Raw genomic sequence first — 21,769 nt, forward strand, 5'->3', positions numbered from 1 at the left:
TGGATATTTATTTTTAAAAAAACCCTACAGCATACACTTCATACATATTGGTGAAGTGTTTGAAATCAGGAATAAAACCAGGATGCCCAGGTCACATTTTTTCTCAGCATTGGCCTGAAGGTCCTAGCTAATAAAAATCAATGAGGCAAAATAGAGAAATAAAAGGTATCACGATTAGAAACTGGATATTGTCATATGCCAAGAGTCCATAGAAATTTAGGTCTGTTTCTGGGCTCTCTAGTCTATTCATTGATTTATCTGCCTACATATGATTGTGTACATAGAAAAATCCAAACAACCTACAGACAAACTGCTAAACTTAACAGGAAAATTTAGCAAGGCTCGTGGGTATGAAAGACACATATAAAATCCGTGTTAATTCTTTGCACAATTGCAAACAGAAAATGAAAATTTACCCCAAAAATCATGTACAAATAATTAAAAATATGAAGTGCCTAAGGAAAATAATGTCAAGACCTCTACGGGGGGAATTATAAAACCTTATAAAAGACATTAAAGAAGATCTATATAAATACAGAGACATACCATATTCATGGGTTACAAATTTGCTGTTGCAAAGACGTCACTTCTCCCCCCAAACTGATATACAAGCATATCACAGGCATACTGCTGGAAAGCACTGCAGTAAAGCAAATATTGTAATAAAGTGAGTCACACAAATTTTTTGGTTTCCCAGTGCATATAAAAGTTATGTTTACACTATGCTGTAGTCTATTAAGTGCGTAATAGCATTATGTCTAAAAAAAAACAATGCACATACCTTAATTTAAAAACACTTTATTGCTAAAAAATGCTAACCCTCATCTGAACTTTCAGCGAGTTGTAATCTTTTTTTGCTGATGTTGATGGTTGACTAATCAGGGTGGTAGATGCTGAAGGTTGGAGTGGCTCTGGATATTTCTTAAAATAAGACAACTATGAAGTTTGCCTCATCAATTGACCCTTCCTCTCACAAAAGATTTCTCTCTGGCATGCTATGTTGGTTTGACTCTTTTACGTATCCCAGAAAAAAACATGTTCCTTTAATCCTTTCTTGTGGCGGCAGACCTATTATAGATAGGACAGTTTGGTTAGGTTATTTCAATTGAGATGTGACACAGCGCATTCAATGCGGGTCTTAATCCATTACTGAAGCCCTATATGAGAGGATAAAAGGCTGAAACACAAAGAGAGCTCAGGGAGAAAATGCCCCAGAGATGCTAAGAAAGGACCCACAGAAACTCAGGGGGAGCCGCTGACACCAGAACTCAGAAGAGAAGGAGCAGCAGACGTCACCGCCTGCCTCCCATGTGTCAGAGGAACCCCGAATGCCAGCAGCTTTTTCTTAGAGAAGATTATCTTTCTCTTGATGCCTTAATTTGGACATTTTCATGCCCTTAGAACTGTCTATTTGTAAGCTAATAAATCCCCATTTCTGGTAGATTGCATTTTGGCAGCGTTAGCAAGCCGAAACACATGCGATGATGTTTGACAGCATTTTACCAACATAGAACTTCTTTCAAAATTGGAGTCAATCCTCTCAAACCCTACCAGTATGTTATCATCTAAGTTTATGTAATATTCTAAATCCTTTGTGGTAATTTCAACAATGTTCACAGACTCTTCACCAGAAATAGATTCCAACTGGAGAAACTACTTACTTTGCTCATTCATAAGAAGCAACTCCTTATCTGTTCAAGTTCTGTCATGAGATTGCAGCAATTCAATCACGTCTTCAGATTCTACTTCTAATTCTGTTCCTTTGCTATTTCTACCACATCTGCAGTTACTTCCTCCACTGAAACCCTCAGTCATCCAGGAGGGTTAGAATCAACTTCTTCCATATTCCTGACAATAGTGATATTCTAAACTCCTCCCATGAAGCACAAATATTGTTAACAGCATCTAGAATGGTGAATCTTTTCCAGAAGGTTTTCAATTGACTTTGTCCAGATCCATCAGAGGATCTGTCACTATCTACGGCAGCTATAGCCTTACAAAGTGTATTTCTTAAATAATAAGACTTGAAGGGTGAAATGACTCTTTGATCCATGGGCTGCAGAATGGATGTTGTGTTAACAGGCATGAAACAACATTAATCTCACGTACATCTCCATTAGAGTTCTTGGGTGACCAGGTGCGTTGTCAATAAGCAGTAAAATTGTGAAAGGAATTTTTTCCTGAGCAGTGGTTGTCAACGGTGGGCATAAAGTAAACCATATTGTAAACCTATTTGCTATCATCCAGGCTTTGTTGTTCTAGGCTGAGTCAATTCAGCATAATTTGTAAGGGCACAAGGATTTTCAGAACTGTAAATGAGCATTAGCTTTAACTTAAAGTCACCAGCTATATTAGCCCCTAACAAGAAAGTCGGCCTGTCCTTTGAAGCTTTGAAATCAGGTATTGACTTCTCTTCTCTAGCTATGCAAGTCCTATATTGCATCTTCTTCTGAGACAAGTCTGCTTCATCAACACTGAAAATCTGAAGTTTGGTGTAGCCACCTCCATCAATCAGCTAGATCTTCTGGACAACTTGCTGAAGCTTCGGACACCAGCTCTTCCTGCTTCACCTTCCACTTTTATGTTATGGTGATGATTTCTTTCCTTGAACTTCATGAACCAACCTCTGCTAGCTTTAAACTTTTCTTCTTCAGCTTCCTCATCTCTCTCGGACTTCATGGAATTGAAGAGAATCAGGGCCTTGCTCTGGATTGGGCGTTGGTTTAAGGGAATGTTGTGGCTGGTTTGATCTTCTATCCAGACCACTAAAATTTTCTCCATATCAACAATCAGGCTGTTTTGCTTCCTTATCATTCATGCTTTTGCTGGAGGAACACTTTTAATTTCCTTCAAGAACTTTTCCTTTGCATTCACAACTTGGCTAACTTTGGAACAACAGGCCTAGCTTTTGACCTCTCTCAGCTTTCAACATGCCTTCCTCTCCAAGCTTTTGTTTTTAAAGTGAGAGATATGTGACTGTTCCTTTCACTTGAACACATTGTTGGTTATAATTGACCTAATTTCAATATTATTGTGTCTCAGGGAATAGAGAGACCCTAGAAGTGCAAGAGAGAAACAGCCAGTCAGTGGAGCAGTCAGAACACACACATTTATCTACTAAGTTCACTCTCTTATGTGGGCACAATTGATGGCGCCCCAAAACAATTACAATATTCATATCACAGATCACCATAACAGATAAAATAATAATGAAAATTTTTTAAATATTGCGATAATTACCAAAACATGATAGAGACATAAAGTGTAGGAAAAATGGTACCCATAGACTTGCTCAAATCAGGGTTGCCTCAAACCTTCAATCTGTAAAAAGCGCAGTATCTGCAAAGTGCAATAAAATGTGGGATGCCCAGAGAGGATTGCTGTAATGCCAATTGAGGTCTTTTGTAGAAACTAACAACCTGAGTCTAAAATGCATATGGAAGCGCTAAGAACCAAGAATAGGCAGGGTAATCATGGGAAGCCGTGCCCTACAAAATTTCAAGACATTTCTAAAGCTACCATGATTAACACAGGCTGGTTTTGGTACAAAGATAGATAAATAGACCAATGGAACAGAATAGAGAGCCTTGGAAACAAATCTAAACCTTTATGGGCCCAGACATATGACAGCAGTGGCATTACACATCCGTGGGAGAAGACAGTCTTTCAATAAATACTGCTGGAATTGGATAGCCATATGCCACACAAAAAAATCACTTTCAGATGAAATTAAATTATCTAAATGTAAAAATCAGAACTGTAACTGTATCATCATGAACTCAGGTTGGGGAAGAATTTCTTAAACAACATACAAAGAACATTATTAACCTTTAAAAAAAAAGATCAATAAGTCTGACAATACTAAAATTTAAACTTCTGATTATTAAGCAATATAGTACAGAGAGTGAAAAAGACAAGCCAGAGAATGGAAAAAAATTGTTTGGAACACATAGAACCATCAATAGGTGTGGAGTGGCTGAGAATTTGAATTTCTAACAAATTCTCAGGTGAGACTGATATTGCTAGTTCAGCTTCCACACTTGGAGAACAGTTGCTCTAGGGGAAGCAAAGGATCAGGGTAGCATTTCACAAATTTCCCTCTTCCTTTTTTTTTTTGGACTATTTTGAAATAATTTCAAACTTACAGGACAATTGCAAAAAGAATACAAAACCCATACAGAGAACTCCAGCATACCCTCCACCCAGACCCACCAACTTTTAACATTTTGCCACATTTCCTGTATCACTCTACCTATCTATCATCTATGTTTCTATCTTATTAATTTCAAGATATTTTTACAGTTATTGCAAAATTTCTGTTTTTAAAACATTTGACAGTAGGTTTATACATCATGCTCCTTGCACAGTTAATACTTCCATATGCATTTCCTAAGGACAAGGATTATCCACTTATGTAACCACCCTATATTCAGTTATCAAGTTCAAGAAATTTAATATTAATTAATATGAAGTTTAAAGTCTAGATTCCAATTTTTAATATGTACCAATAATATCCTTTGGGGCCTTTTCTCCTCCATTATTGGATCCTGTCCAGGATCAGGCATTTCATTTAATCACCATTGTCTCTTTTGTGTTTCTCTTTTTTGAATTCGTGGAAACAAATATGCAACATAAACATTCATCTTCTTTCCAGGCTAGTTTCAATATAATTTTTAAAAAAGGACCATGTTTTTATCTTCAATTAAAGCACATGGATTTCTTCATATTTGTATATTTATACTAAGCTGGGTATGGAATTTTTGGTCTTTCAAAATATGGTGTCCATGGAAAAAGAAAAATAGCAGAAGTGGTCCTTATGTTAGAAAAGGCTTGATCCTCTGGAACAGACGGAGCTCCAGGGTCCCTTCCAGCTTCAACTGGACCATGAGCCCAGAAGAGCTAGAGATTTGTCACCTAAGACCTAATAGATTCACACTCAATATTTTACATCAATAGTAACACATGGACTACAATGACAATTAATATAATGATAATGTAACCTATAAAGGTTTCATGCGCTAGGTTTGCTTTCCTGGAACCTATAATTCCAGAAGGGTCCCTAAGTCACATAAATCCTGACACTCAGGAGAGACCAGCCTCTCCAAGATTATCAACTAATTACACCCCGCTATCCCCCCGAGGACAGCCCTTCTCAACATGAAAAAGTCAGAACAGGCGTTGCTCAAAGATCCTTACAGATTCAGAGAAGGATCAAAGGAGAAAGAGGAGTTATAACAAAAGAAAATGGGATTTAACAAACGAGTATGGCTGCTGAATCACTATATTGATTTTCCTTCTAGCCTCCAGTGTTTTGGAGCAGCTAGAAGGAAAAATCTGAGATGGTAGAATGGTAACCTATGATCAACTCTGGGATATGTTCTGTAGCTACTTGTTGAAGTGTGCTTTGAAAATTATTGCTTTTTTCTTTCTCTGCTTTGTATATATATATATATGCAGATGTGTATATACATATATATGCTATATTTTACAATTAAAAAGTAGACAAGAAATAATAAAATAAAATTTTAAAATAAATCAGACAAAAAAAAGAGGTCACTGGACCCAATAATTACAGACTCCTTCCAGCTCTGACATCCTAGGATGGGCTGAGTATTGAGACCTCCTGAGAACTTACCTGTATTGTATGGATTTTTCCTGGGGTCGGTCCTGTCTACCCCAATACCTTTAAGAATGCCTCAACAGCGGCTGCTGCTAAGTTATGTATTTTCAAACAAAACAGTCGCTGAGGCCTGAATGGTGTTTACAATGCCTTAAAAATAGACAATAAAGTCTTAATGAATTTCCCGAGGTCCAAAGCAAAATATGGACTCTTTCTAAACTATATGGGATGAACTAAAAGACTAGTGTGCTGGTTCGAATCTGCTATGTACCCCCGGAAAAGCCCATGTTCTTTTAATCAGCCCCTGTGGATGGCAGACCTATCGTGGGTGGGACCTTTTGCTTAGGTTGTTTTCGTGGAGCTGTGACCCAGCCCATTCAACGTGGGGCCTAATGCCCTAATACTGGAGTCCTTCCTAAGAAGATAAAAGTCAGAGACATTCTGGAAAGAGCAGGGAGAAGCTGAGAGGAAAACGCCCACAGACGCTCAGAGACATTCTAGAGAGCAGGACCCGTAGATGTCACCATGTGCCTTCCCACGTACGGGAGAACCCAGCGGCCTTCCCTCCAAGAAGGTATCTTCCTCTTGTTGCCTTAATTTGGGCATTTTCATGGCCTAAGAACTGTAAAATTTGTAAACTAATAAATTTCCATTGAAAAAGCCAACCCATTTCTGGTATATTGCATTCCGGCAGCTTTAGCCAACCAAAACAACTAGTGAACAAATTATTTTAATCATAGTGACTTTTCTATCAGAGTTCCTCTCTGGATCCTAATTCACCAACTTGTTGTCTTACCAAATGGAAAACCACTGCACTGATCCTGATGTTGGGACTAATTGTCCCTAAGGACACATTTGGCCCTGTTGCCCCTACTGCAGAGATTGTTCTCTACACCCATCTCCACAACTCAGAGGCTCCAACCACGTGGTCAGGGTTTCCAAAAACAGTGGGAAGTTACTGGTTGGCCCAGTCTGAGTATGCCCGACATAATGTTAAATACAACAGTTTCCTGAGATGCCCCCTGTATAAAGGGCCTTGTCTGACATTTTTCCCTCCCACTCCAGGGCGGCCCCCAGAACTTCACTAGGTAAACCTTATAGAAAAGCACCTGACTCCCAGGTCTGCCTCTATCTCAAAAAACAATACACCATTCTAAACTAAGTTGCTTCAACCTCACTTTATAGCTAATCCTGGCTCAGAACTAACACAAACCTAAACAGAAAATTCAGTCAAACAAATAATTCAAATAAAATTATAAACCAGCAACTATCCATCCAGCCATCCATTCTAGGGGCAGGAAAACAAAGAGAAGAGGTTAGGATTAATAAAAGTTAGAAGCTTAGAGGAGGGGCCTCACAGATTCCTAAGGATTATGATTAAATTATGGCTCCTAAGGAGGAGGCAATGCTCAGCTGATATGGGTGTCTCTGATGGTAGAGGACACGTGAGCACATCCGTATGCAAAAAATTCACCCAGCTGTAAATGAAGGATTAGTGCAGGCTACACACTTTGTAATATGTATCCTATCCCCAATAGAAAAAAGAAAGGAGGGAAGTATTGGGGAAGGAGGTGGGACGGGGGGAGAAAAGTAGGGAGGGGAGAAAGGAGGCAAACATCCTTCCTTAGGAATCATCCTAAAAAATCAAATAGACTAATCTGCTAACCAGTCAAAGAGAAGTGTGTGTTTAAATCAATCAAGATAATCACATTAGAACCAATTAAAAACAAAATTCATGTTGTTATGACATCTTTAAAGTTACACTGGTCAGCTCCACAGACTAGCCATCTCATTCAGTTTATAAGCCCTTGATGGACAGACACTAAGAAGGAAAAACCGTAAAAGTACTAAAAAGTTGTCCCATTGCCTTTATGCCTGTGTTTTCTATTTCTGGCACGTAAGTAATGCCCTATATCTTCCCGTGGACAAATTGAGTAGATCCTGATCAAATGGCCATCCAAATATATACCTACATTTTGAAAAAGGAATCAAAGCAGTTCTAACATAATACTTATCCAGCTATAATTTGATCATTATTCTTGGGAATAACAGGGAGGCATGTAGAAGGTCAGCTAGCACTCAGGGAAGCTATGGCAAAAACCCACACAATGGTTGGCTTAAACACAGAAATGTATTGGTTTTGGAGGCTAGAAATCCAAAATCAAGGCATCACCTGCCATTCCTTCTCTGAAATCTATGGTGTGCTGGTGGTAACTTGGTGGCAATGAATCTCTGCCTCTGCCACAGGCCATCTGTCTCTTTCTGTCTCCTCATGTGGCTTCAGTTTGCATGTCCAAATGTTCTTTCTTATGAGGACTTCAGACATGCCTGATTAAGGCCCACCCTGTTTCAGTTTGGCCTCACCTTAATAAGATCTTCAAAGATCCTATCTACAAAAGAGTTTACATCTGCAGGACCAGAGGTTAGGGCTTGCACATGTGGGGGGCATGATTCAATATACCATACTCAGCATTTGGGCAAACATTTTAAAATTATGTTTCTCTATCTCCACGATAAAATACAAATATCTGAAACATCCTGACCAAGTTGATGACAAAAGCCAGCTCATTAACTACAAGATATTTTCCAGACAGCTGGTCAATTAGAAAATTTCCCATTTATTTAACCAGAGAAATAGACCTTATGCTACAAAATCTTGAAACATTCTTCTGATTATTGTGATAAGTGATATTAAACCTGAAGCAGTTGGTCTGAATATATAAAACCATACATTGCCCAGACTACAGCCAGAGGTCATTATCTCGGGTCTATCCTGTCAATCAACTCACTCCTGCAAAGTTTCAGCAAAAAAGTCCACACTTAGGGATTCAGGAGACATAAAAAAGCATTTGATTTTGCAACAACACAAATGTCCAGCGTTAGGTGTGACCTGAGTGAGTTGTGATGACATCTTGTTATAGTGCATAGTGCTTAAAGCTGATGAGGTAGAAGCCTATCTATTGGTATAGCCAAAAAACATGTAAAAAGATGCTCAGCTTCATTGAAATCAAAGAAAAGGACATTGAGACCTAGAAATATGGATCCTTTGACATTATCTGCCATAAAAAAATCCTAAATGTATGGAACACTACACAGCTATTAAAAGAATGAAGTAGATTTAACGTGTTGACAAGGAAAAGTATCCACCATATTTAAGGAATTATTCTTAAAGTCATAAAATGCAAAGAAATGTTTCCACTCAAATTTCTACTTCTGCAGTTTCACCAAACTGAAAGCTCCAGAGAAAAAGATGTCAGCTCTTCCCTCCACCAACCGATGACATTAGCAAGAGTGAATGGCTTTAGACTCGCCATTGGGAACCACGGTTCTGACTCCACTGTGCATTGCAGTCACTGTAAGCAAGTAATTTTTCATAATTTATTAACCCCATCCTGGACAATAAGAAATGCTGATGAGGCAAACAATAACAAAAGAAATAAACATAGAGATAATATTTACTTTGAAAGTGGTGAGAAAATGAGGAAGGTAATGTTGTACGTGTGTATGGAGGGAATTGTCACAGTGGGAACAGGTTTAAAGAAAAAGCAAAGCATGCAATATATGAAAAGAGCAGGGTCTGTTCAACCAGAAAAAAAACTGCGAGAAAAAAGAAAAGTGAGACTGATGGAATGACTAAACAGAATCAAGCCAGGACTTAATCAGCTAATTTGTCTGGAAGTATGTAGTGGAAAAGGGTTAAAGCTTAGGTCAATCCTGATAAATTTAAGGGGAATAAGCCCCAGAGAGGTAAGCCCAGGTAAGTCAAAGTAAGCTCCTTTCGGCTGCCACCCCCATTAAGTCACTCTACCACTGAAGGTTTCATCCATTAAAGAAAGCAGACATTGGGAGGAGGCAGTCGTCCTAAAAGTATTCTGTTTTAGTTTGTTAAAGCTGCCAGAATGCAATATACCAGAAATGGAACAGCTTTTAAAAGGGAATTTATTAAGATGCAAGATTACAATTCTAAGGCCATGAAAATGTCCAAATTAAGGCACCAACAAGAGATTACCCTCACTCAAGAAAGGCTGATGCCATCCAGAACAACTCTATCATCTGGGAAAGCACGTGGCTGGTGTCTGCTGGGGTGTTTGGCTTCTGGACACCTCTGTCAGCTGGGAGGCACATGGCGACATCTGCTAGCTTTCTTTCCTGGCTTCTCACATCATAAGGACTCCCTGGGAGTGTTTTCCTTCTGCATTTCCAAAGGTCTCTGACTGTGTGGGCTCTGAAGCTTTTTCCAAAATGGTTCCCTCTTAAAGGGCTCCAACAAGCAACCCTTGAATGGGTGGAGACACATCTCCCTGGAAACCACCTAATCAAAAGGTACCACCTACAATTGGGTGGGTCACATCTCCATGGAAATGATTAAAAAGCTCCCACCCAGCAATACTGAATGAACATTAAAGAACATGGCTTTTCTGGGGTCCACATTAGCTTCAAACCAGCCCTGTGGGTTACAGAAGGAAGGTGGAGGAAGAATACTTTGACTTTCATCCTAACCCTTGTAGGGCTTCTATTTTGCCCACATCACTCACAAATACCTGCCTCCGAGGATGGGGAATTTCTCCCAAGATGTCTCAGGGGAAAGGCAGAGCAGAACCAAAAATGTTTTCCTCCAGCTCATCACCCCCAACCCATGCCCCACCCTCCCCACCCACCCTCTGTCCCAGACTGGAAGCCTCCCACCTACACTACACAGGCGGACAGCCTCAGTCTCAGGCAGGGGCTGAAATGAGGAGAAGGGTGCTCTCATTTTTATTTCCTGTTGGTTCTGAAGTCTATGTCTTCCTCCAGCTCCTATAGTTCCTCAAGTGGATATTAAGGAAAGGAGCTAGAGCCCCAAGCCAGTTCATCATCTACACTTTAGGGGCTCATTGTGACTGTAAAGTAATTTCTTTTAATTATTGTTGAAATATGATTTTCATGCAGTAAAAAGGACCGGTCTGAAGTATACCATTTAATGAGTTTTGACAAGTGGCTACAACAGTAAAATCAATAACCCAAACAACATTTAGGGAATTTTTATCAACCCAGAAAGTTCCTTCATGTCCCCAACCAGTTAGTCCCCTTCAGAGGCAACCGCTGTTCTGATTTTCACAAACTTATATTAGTTTCTACTTGTTCTTGAACTTCATATAAATGGAATCATATTTGTATCTTGCTTCTTTTACTCAACCCTAAATGCATTTTAGAATATAAAAAAATAAAGTTTACTTTTGAAGATAGGTTGGAGGGTGACTAAACTCACTTAGCTGAAGCCCTTGTACCATTTAGTTTTAGGGTACTTAGCTATATGAAAAAAAATATATATATATACATGGAACAACAAAGATTTATCTTAACACAAATTATAGAAGGAAATATAACTGACTGCAAATAATATAACCAACATTAAGTCCACATATGAAAACTGAATATCACTCAAAATCCAAGGTTGAAATTATCTCTCTCGCTCACCAAAGGAGCATACACGAAACCTTCCTGTCCTGGGTTCTTGGCTTTGTGTCCTGTTCCCTGCTACTATGAGTTATGCTTTTCAATTTTCCAAAAGTCTGATCTCATCCAGGGTCCTCTTATTTATTTCTGCAAGTGCCAAGTGCTGGGGGAACTTTTGAAGTCATTTTCCAATTACTAGAATTTTATTTTCCCAGTTTTTTCTCCTCAAAAGGAACTTTTCTGTCCTGATAGAGAACGAGGAAGAGGAGGAGGAGGAGAAGAATATGTCATTCAAAAGTCAACAACAGGGGCAGGCTACTGTGGCTCAGTGGCAAAATTCTCGCCTACCATGCCGGAGGCCTGGGTTCGAGTCCCAGTGACTGCCTATGCAAAAAACAAAAACAAAAAAACAAAAACAAAAACTTGATGACAGGAAAACTTTTTAAATAAAGAAAAAAAAAAGAACAACAAGGATGCACAGGTGTTCAGGGGTAGAATGCTCTCCTTCCATGTGGGAGACTTAATCTGCCCCTGGCTGCACAACTTGCCCTTGGACAAAGTTTCCTTACACCTTGGCTACAACCCCTAAAGTACTCTCAATACTTTCAAATGCTCAACCTACTCCTGCCCGGGGCACCCATCCCACCTGTCCTCCTCCATGCTGCCATCTTCACATCTCCCTGGGTGCCCATCCCTCCCCTGATCTGCTCTCAGCCAGCTGCAGCTTTGAGTTCCCCAGGAGCATTGCCAACTCCTTCACCACCCATCACCCTTGGAACACTGACCTTGCCACCATCACTTGCCTGCCACCAACCTCTGTTCTGCCCATAAGCTGCCAACTGCATCACTGACCATTGCCATTGAAATATATCAGTTCTGCTGCTTACCTGTCTGCTGGGGGCAGGGAAGGACTCAACTTTCTCTGTTGCTTGGGCTGCTGATGCTACGACTCTCTCAGCTTTCACGTCCAAAGCACTCTCCTTTCCCAACACGTGAGCCACCACCAAGAGGTTCCAATTGCAGCCACACCTTTGCAGTGAGCCACAGCTCACACCCCACTCCAGGCCCTCTAGCCAAGGCTAGCCTATGGCCCAACTCCTTCTGCCCCATTGTCACTTCTCCTTGGAACATAGTTCAGCCTATGGCTGAGCTTCTGTGGGTCCACCTCCCACCAAACATGCCAGTGTGAGTTTAAACCCCAAGAAAAGTTCAAATAGTTTCCTCTGGTGCTCCCAGACCTATGTAAATGAACAGCTCTAACCATGCTGCAGGATTTTAATGTCATCCAAAGTGGGTTTTGCTCCTGAATCCTCTCCCCACTTTACTGCAAGGAGCAGCGAGAACATATGACGCTCACTCCCTCAGTAAAGCATGGAGGATACAGCAGAGCAAAGAGTCAATGCTGGGCTTTTGAGTTTCAAAATAGACCTATGGGGTGAGCCACGGTGGCTCAGGAGGCAGAGTTCGCATCTGCCATGCTGGAGACCCAGGTTCGATTCCTGGTCTCCTGCCCATGCAAAAAAATATATATAGAGAGAGAGAGACCTGTGAAATTTATGGCACATGCCATACTTGGGGAAAAATAAAAAAGGGTTTTGAATTTTAAATCTAAGACCTGAAAGATTAAATGCAAAAATGTGTGTCTTAATATATTCAGAGAAATGTGTGATGAAGTAAAAGCAAACTTTTCCAGCCCCAGAATTGAAAAGAGAGAAGCGAGCTAGGAAGGAGAGCAGGGGAGGGGGGGGGGGCTGGGAGCTGGTTGGTTTGGGGCCTCAGCTGGGAGGACTCTTTGCTCCCTGGGGTCTCATGCTCCAGTCGGCTAGCCTGAGCTTTGTCACCTGCGGGCTTAGGGCGCTGGACTTCTCTTAGAGACCTGCTGCTTCCTCTGGCTCTGTTCAGGAAGCGAGGCTTGGGGCCTCTCCTAAGGCAGAGCCAGGCTTTGCTGGTCCTGAAACATGAAATTTGGGGACCCCTGTTTAAGAAATAGAAAAAAAAAAGAAAAACGAAGAATATAACAAAGCTCAGGCTAGCCGACTGGAGCATGAGACCCCAGGGAGCAAAGAGTCCTCCCAGCTGAGGCCCCAAACCAACCAGCTCCCAGCACCCCACCCCCCCCCACTGCAGCTGATGAGTGATCACAGGCAAGACCAACAGAACTGCCCAGCCCAGCCCAAACAGCTGGCCCACAAATAAAATGGTCATTGTTATAAACCACTACCTCTTAGAGTGTTTTATCACACAGAAACAGATAACTGATCCAGTGAATTTGGACTTTATTATTCAAAACAATATTTGTTGAGACAAAGAAAGAAAGAACAGAATTTTTACATTAGCATGAGGCTCCTGTGTTTAAAAGATGGATGCAGAGATGGGGACAGGGAAAATGCCTGGAAGGTTACACAAGAGTCTCAGCCCTAGTTGGGGTGGGGAGCTGTGGGAGAGGGAAGCTTATACTTTTCATAGGGTTGCATGTACACCGCATTTATAATGCAGGAAACTTACAGAGCCTTTGGCTATGTACCAGGCACTGCGCTAAGCATTAGGGTCTAAAAATGATCTACTCTGAGCAGGGAGAAAGAAGGCTAAGGGCAAATGGATGTTTCTATGAGGAACCCGGGTGGGGATGGGGAGGTCTGCCGCAAAAGTTCACAGAGGAAACTTGAGAAATAAGTAAATGCCAGTTGAACACAGTGGGTGCAGGCCTGAGAGTGGGGGGCAGAAGGGATGCCACTTCCCTTCTCTGTGCCTCAGTTCTTCATCTCTAAAATGAGGGAACGGAGCTAAAATATCTTGGGGCCACTTCCAATTCTGAAGCGTAGGCCTTTATTCACCTTTTCTCTCCCTGCTCAAATGGCCTATTTATCACACAGTGAACATTTAAAAACCATATCCCAGGGAAGCTCAACATGTGGACAGAGCTGTATCTCAGCATTCAGGCATGGGAGTTTCCTAATCAGACTTGAACAGGCATTTTGTGCTTCTGTAATTCAAAAGCCATATGTGTGGATTTCAGACATCGGGTTGCGTGGTCTTGCCAGGCTCCGGCAGATCGAGCCACTGAAAAAAATTGGGAATGACAAAGCAGAGGGACAGTGTCTTGTCCTGGCACCCAAGGCAAGTTTCTAGAAGCTCAGCAGCACCATCCAGAGAAATGGGAAAGGACACTGGAGTGAAGGAAACTGGATTTAAATCCAGTTCCATCTGCGTGCTCTTGACAGATCAATTATTCTCTCTCTGTTTTTCCATTTACATGTAACTCAAATGTAACGGAGCCTGCTGGGGCCCACTCCTCCTTTCAGACAGCTTCCCATGTCATCACATGTGCTCCTCCCCCCCCCCCCCCCCGCAACACATCTACATCCAAACCCAAAGGCAAAGATGGGTTTTTCTTGAAGCTTTGTGGGGAGAGGATTTCGGTGTACATCACACATAAACATTGCCTAACAATCTTGGCTTTTCCTCAAATTCCTCACTAGTTGGCAGCTGCTGCAGTTGTTCCCTTCTGTCTGTTTTCTGATTCTCTCTCTCTCTCTCTCAAATCTTCTGGCCTCTCTTCACCCTCTCAGCTGTGGTTACTCCCTGGAGCCCTGGCCCTGCCCTTACCTACCAAGCCTAGCCATTCTTTTGTTTTAAATAGCAGTGTCTCCACATAGCAAATCAAAGGATCTCTCTCTAGACTCACACGCTTAGATGATGGTCCATAACTCATCATTCAAATATTTTTGTTCTCAGAATGGGAAGCAGTTGCTTAATATGTGCAGAATGTTAACCAGCTTGAACTTAAACATTTGGAAAGGAACAGAGGTGACGGCAGCATGTTATTGGAAGAATAATTAATAGGGCTGGATTATAGGTGAATATAGTGGAAAGGAGAAGTTTAGTGTCATATGTGTCACCAGAAGGAAAGCTAGAGGTTTAAATATGGGAATGTATAACAATGAATCTTGTGGTGGACAATGTCTGTGATTAACTATACAAAATAGGAAAGTTTTTTCATGAACTAGAACAAATGTACTACTACAAGGAGTTAATAACAGAGCGGTGTTCTAATTTACAAGCTGCCGGAATGCAATATACCAAAAAACAGAACAGCTTTTAAAAGGGGGAATTTATTAAGTTGTAATTTTACATCTTCTAAGGTCGTGAAAATGTCCATATTAAAGCAAGATTATAGAAATGTCCAATCCAAGGCATCCAGGGAAAGACACCTTGGTTAAAGAAACCCAGTGACGATCATTTCTCTCTCAACTGGAAAGGCACATGGAGAACATGGAGAGATCTGCTAGCTGTCTTTCCTGGCTTATTGTTTCCTGAAGCTCCCCCAGGGTCATGTTTCTTCTTCTCCAAAGGTCTCTCAGCTCTGAAGCTTTTTTCAAAATGGTTCCCTCTTAAAGGGCTCTAGTAAGCAACCCCACCTTGAATGGGTGGAGACACATCTCCATGGAAACCATCTAAACAAAAGTTACTCCCCACAACTGGGTGGGTCATATCTCCATGGAAACAATCATAAAGCTCCCACCCAGCAATACTGAATAAGGACTAAAGAACTTGGCCTTTCTGAGGTTCACAACAGATTGAAACCGGTATAAGGAGTATATGGGAAAACATACTTATTGCAAAACTATGGACTATACTTAACAGTAATATTTTAATATTCTTTCATCAACAGTAACAAATGTACCATACCAACACTATGGATCAATAATAAGGGGGAATAAAGGGTATGGGAAGATTTGCTTTTTTTTTTTAATTTTTATTTATCTTCTGGAGTAATGAAAATGTTCTAAAATTGATCATGGTGATGTATGCGCAACTACATGATAAATACTGTGAGCCACTGGTTGTATGGTCAGTGGTTTATACGGTAGGTATGGATGGATATATCTTAATAAAATTGCATTTTACAAAATACATATTAAAAGTTAAGAGGTGTATTTTGTCCAAAACCTTAATTTTGGGTAATTTTATTCAAAAATGCCTGGATACCTCATTTAAGCAACCCAAACACATGGAGCCCAGAATGGGAATGAGGGCTTTTAATTCTGTATAGCATAATATAATACTCAGATACATGCTATAGTATGTTGGGCAGATAATTAAAAAGCATTGATAAAGATCCTTGAGGGACTGAAGAAAAATATGGAACTACTAAACTATTCTACCTTAGAAACTCCTGATACTGTCTCAAACATTAAGGACTCCCAAGTTAATAGGCCAAGCCCTTGATCTTGAGGCATGCTCTTATGAAACTTATTCTGTAGCAAAGAAGCTAAGCCTAACTATAATTATGTCTAAGAGTTACTTCCAGAAAACCTCTTTTGTTGCTCAGATGTGGCCTCTCTATCTCTAAATTCAACTCTGCAAGAAAAATCGCTACCCTCTCTCCCTACATGGGCTATGACATTGAGGGGTGAAAGTCTCCCTGACAATGTGGGACATGATTCCCAGGAATGAGCCAGCCTCTGGCACTGTAGGATCCACAGCGCCTAGGTCCTGACCAAAAGGCGGAAAAGAAATTAACAAAATAAGATGTCAGTGGCTAAGAGAGTTCAAATAGACAGGAGAGGCTATTCTGTGCCCTAATCACGTATGCAAGCTTCAGCTAGATATTGCTGATTGCCAGGGTTTACCAAACTCCAGCAACATCATTCCTGTTAACCTTAAAGAACACTGTTGTTAGACTAACAATGTGTTAGTCAGAACCATCAGTAGAGATCTATAAATATGAGGTTTATAAAGGTGTCTCACGCAATTGTGGGAATGGAAAAGTCCAAAATCCCCAGGGCAGGGTGTGAAGCTGGCGGCTCCGACGAAGGGTCTGGACCAACTCCACAGGAGAAGCTCGCTGGCTGAAGAAGCAGGGAAAGAGTCTCTCTTCTTCCTTAAAAGCCGTCAACTGATTGGATGTCTTGTTGTGGAAGACACACCTTAGCTGATTGCAGATGTAATCATTTAATACACCAGCCTTCTGGTTTATCAACCAGCCATGAAATATCCTTGCAGCAATGGTCAGGCCTGTGCTTGTCTGAGCAGAAAACTGGGTATAATCATTTGGCCAAGTTGACACCAGAACCTAACCATCACAAACACCTAGGGCTCTATCTGAGATATTACAAAACTTCCATGCACTAAGTTTACTTTACTCCAGATGGTTCCTAGGCCAAGATAAGTCCTGAAACCCAGAGGGGCCAGTCTCTCCAAGAACATCAACTAATTCCATCCCCCTATTCTATATTGTCGAACCTCTTTTCAACATGAAAAAGCTAGAATGGACATAGCCCAATTATCCCTAAAGATTGGGATAAAGATCAAAGATCAAAGGAGAAGGAGGAGCTATAACAGAGAAGATAGAATTTAACAAATGAGTATGACTGCTGAATCACTATATTGATATTTCGTTTAGTCTCTACTGTCTTGGAGAAGCTAGAAGGAAGAACCTGAAATTGTGGAACTATAATCCATATTGAACTTTGAAATCTGTTCTATAACTCCTTGTTACAATGTACTTTGAAATTTATTGCTTTCTGTATATATATTTCACAATTTAAAAAGTCTCAAAAATTGGAGGAAAACGCCTACCTCACCTACCTCTCTGTGAGGATTAGATGAGGTGAGCATCCAGCACAGAGTAGACAAGTGGGTAAATGTGTTCCTCTTGCCTTCTTTGCTCCTGGACAACAATGGATAGAAAAAGAATGATGAACGGGACAGAAAAGCCAGCTGCCCTAAAGAGAACTGTTGATCACTTTGTGTTGAGATTTTGGGGGGCCTGTGACCCTGACACCCCCCAAACACACACCCCCTTCCAAGATTCCCACAATTCCCCTCAGCCTACTTACCCCATTATCCTCAAACATCACCCATTGTGGCCACTTCCCCACCTGACACCCCAGTTGGTCTCTCAGATTAGGAGAATCTCAGGGATTCTCCTAAATAGGCAGACAAGTTACTCCCTAATAAAAGGCCCTGTTCTCCTTTCTTACTCCTTGAAATCCCCTCTGTGCCCTAATCACAAGGCGTGGGGAGTTCCGGTCCCTGTAGGCAGAAACTAATTTCATTTGTGCTACTTCAAAACATGCTGTTTCCTCGACTTCTGGGAAGATGGCGGACGAGAGTGGAGTGAGTTCACCCCTGCTCCCTGAAACAAGATAGAAGATGGGGAAAACGTGTGCAGGACTACAGGTCCTGGGGTGTTAGAAGTTCAGGGTGGGTCTCCTGCATAGTAGTCAGCCATCTGCCTCTGGAATGCCTGTGCCCCCTGGCCTACCTCATAATACACCCTTATGTTGAATTGTATCCCCTACATGAGATCCGGACCTTGATTGGGCAGAGAATAACCAACAAAGTGTAAAAGGCAGTATTCAGCAAAAACTAAGTAAATACAAAACTTTAGAAGAGTTTTAAAGCCAGTGGAATGTGGTGCAGGGCCCAGGGCGGGGTGCCTAGAAAGTTGCCAGGTTTCCATGGAAACCAACAATGTGAGGCCTCAGCCCCTGCAAGGTGTTGGTCAGGAAACCAACTTGCATAATAACCATATCAAGATAAACAAATGCCCAGAACAAAACGTGCTATTTCTCCGTGTGGCACTTATAAAGTCAAACATGCACTTACCACATAACCCATTCTATTTCAAGTACTACCCAAGAGAAACGGAAGTGTAAGTCCACGCAGAGACTTAGACACCCATGTCCATAGCAGCTTTATTTGCAATAGCCAAAAACTGGAAACAACCCAAGTATCCATGACAGGAGAATAAACCAAACTCTGTCCCTACAATGGAAGAAGCAATAAAAAGGTATTAGCTACGGACAGAAGCAACCACACAGATGAATCTCAAAAACACTCTGCTGAGCAAAAGAAACCAGCCCAGAAGCATACACACTGGATGATTCTACCTATATGAAATTCTAGAATCTATGCTGTCAGGCAGCAGGTCAGCAGTTGCCTGGGGTCAGGGGTGGGGGAGGGGGGAATAGCTACAGAGAAACAGAAGGAAACTTTAGGGTGCTGGAAAAGTTTTATACCTTGTTTGTGGTGGTTATCACCCAGGTGTAAACACAGTCGAAATTCATCCATCATAAAACGGATGCATTTATTATATGCAAATTATTCCGTAATAAGGTTGAACTTTGAAAAAATGTTCTGTTTCAACAGGGTTCTCAGAGGCCCCCTCTGCCTCCGAATGTGCTGAAATACTCCAAGAGGTTGCTGACCCGCATCCCAAGCAAAACCATTCCCATCTCTAAAGCTGTGAGGTGGGGAGTGGGAGAGGGGTCCAAGGATACACTCCCCCCATGTCTTTCTAGGGTTAAATTTGTACCAATTCAGAGGCCGAGAGAAAGTAGTTTTCCTAATTCATTTCACCAGGCCAAAGTTTATCCCCCTGCGGGGGGGGGGGGGGGGAGCAGACCCCCAACTGTTTCAGTCCCTATAGCAACATCCTTGACAAAGTTTGTATCTGGAAAGAATGGTGAGATCTCCATGGCAACCTGTCCCAGGCCCCCACGCTGGCAGGGTTCCAAGGCCCAGAAATAAAGCCAGTGGAATGTGGTGCAGGGCCCAGGGCGGGGTGCCTAGAAAGTTGCCAGGTTTCCATGGAAACCAACAATGTGAGGCCTCTGCCCCTGCAAGGTGTTGGTCAGGACGCTTGGGTCCCACCAGGACCAGACCCGGGGGAAAAAAACACCCGGAGAAAAAAAACACGTTCCTAGAAAACGCACACAAAGAAGAAATATCTTAAATCAACATTTAAGCTTCCACATTGGGAAACTAGAGAAAGAAGAACAACATAAACCTGAAGCAAGCAGAAGAAAAGAAATAATGGAAAATAGAGTAGAAGTCAGTGAGATGGGAAACAATAGAGAAAATCAACAAAACCAAAAACCAGTTCTTCGGAAAGATCAAAAGAATTGATAAAACTCAAGCCAGGCTACCCAGGAACAAAGAGAAAAGACACAAATTACTAGTATCAGAAATAAAAGAGGGTGTATCACACTACTGAGCTCATGGATGGTAAAATGATAATAATGGACCAATTCCTTGAAAGACCTGGCTACTAAAGTTCACACAAGGAGAAAGGGGTAATCTGTATAGGCCCATATCTGTTCAAGAAACTGGATCAATATTTAATAACCTTCCGAAACCGAAAGCACCAGACCAACACTGATGAATTCTACCACACATTCAAGAAAGAAATTAAATCACTTCTCTATGATCTCTTCCAGAAAACAGAAGGCAGAAGGAACATTTTCCAAATCACTCAATGAGGCTGGCATTAGTCTGACACCAAAACCAGATAAAGACATTATAAGAAAGGAAAACAACAGTCCAGTAGCTCTCATGAAACCACATACACACACACACACACACACACACATACATACTTCCTGCTCATAGGACGACTGCACTTTCATTGATAAAAGAGACCTGTTGAAATGAGAGCACCAGCTTTAGAACCAGACAAACCATGATTCCAGTGTCTGTTCTATCACTTACTAGCAACTTCAGGCAAGTTTCTGGAGGAGTTATCCACATGGCCCTCTCCCTGGCCTCCTCCTTGTCTTTGCTCCGAGCTCACCTTTTTTTTCCGTAAGCCCTTCCCGGATCATCTTAAATCAAATTGCAACAACATCCCTCTACCTTCTGCCCAGCCCTGTTTCACTTATATTCTCCAGGGCACTTAACACCACCAGGCACACTATGTATTTTATTTATCTTGTTTATTGTCTTGTTAATGTCAGCTCCACAAGGGCAGGGACTTGTATCTGTTTTGTTCATGCTCTATCTCCAGCTGTTCTGTCTCTAGAGCAGTGCCTGGCACACAGCAGGTGAACGATGAACATTGGTGAATGAGTGCATGGACTCCTCTGAACCTCAGTTTCCTCATCTGCAAAATGGGGATCATTCTAGCCATGTAGGGTTAATGTGACAGTTAGATGAGATGCTGGAGGCGAATGCCCAGTCCTTAGTGGGGATAGTGACAGCCTTCATTTGGCAAGGCTTAATCAGAAACAGGCCCCTCATGACACAGTGGCTCTTTAGCACTTCAGTTCACATTTAAGAATGGTTTTCATGTATCTTATCTCTTTAATCTCCTGAGCCTAAGAACTTATCCTGTGTCCTAATTTTGCAAAAGCTCTAGATATTAAAAGACAGAGAGAATTGGTCCATGGAGGCATTTTCCTGTCTCTAAATAATTTAATTAAGTGATTGAGGAAATGAGCCAATTCATTAATAAGAAAGCAGAGTCTTCAAAACTGTGACAGTTTCAACCAGCAGGAAATGTGTAACCTGTAAAAGGAGAGAACCGTATTTTATAACATCCTTAACATGTGCCAGGTGATATGTTAGGGATCTGACAGCTTGGTTCATCCTTGTGCCAACCTTTTGAGGAAAGTATTTAAGAAGGAAGAATCTCAGGCTGAGAGGTTAGGAGACTGGCCTGAGGTCTCGCATGTTAGAATTCCGCAGAACCCTCAACACCCCCACTCCCACTGTCATGATGGAACTAGCCCTTACCATATGTCTCCACACAGCAATTGCAGACTGCATTCCTGCAATAACCCTTTAACCCAGAATCCACCCTCTGGCAACTGCATTCCTGTGATAATTTCCTTGCTCAGTACTCACTAAAACTACAGCACTGTTTAAATTGTAAATCCTGCCAATGAAGGGTTGCTAAAAATCACACATTGCACAACGAATCCCTTC

General features: G+C 41.5%; 1 long non-coding RNA gene across 2 annotated transcripts; it reads right to left on the reverse strand.

The window, feature by feature from the left end:
• Positions 1 to 787: 787 nt before the first annotated feature.
• Positions 788 to 18,312, reverse strand: LOC143674757 (uncharacterized). 2 transcript variants are annotated; one of them, XR_013171204.1, is made up of 4 exons: positions 17,899 to 18,312; positions 17,648 to 17,729; positions 1,662 to 3,056; positions 788 to 1,068 (listed from the first exon to the last, which is right to left on the reverse strand). It is a non-coding gene; the product is annotated as an uncharacterized LOC143674757 (long non-coding RNA). The 2 variants fall into 2 exon arrangements; XR_013171203.1 differs by having other exon boundaries at positions 788 to 3,056.
• Between the last annotated feature and the right edge of the window lie 3,457 nt (positions 18,313 to 21,769).

The sequence above is a fragment of the Tamandua tetradactyla genome, chromosome 2 (assembly GCF_023851605.1).
Source record: "Tamandua tetradactyla isolate mTamTet1 chromosome 2, mTamTet1.pri, whole genome shotgun sequence".
Classification (NCBI taxonomy): domain Eukaryota; kingdom Metazoa; phylum Chordata; class Mammalia; order Pilosa; family Myrmecophagidae; genus Tamandua; species Tamandua tetradactyla.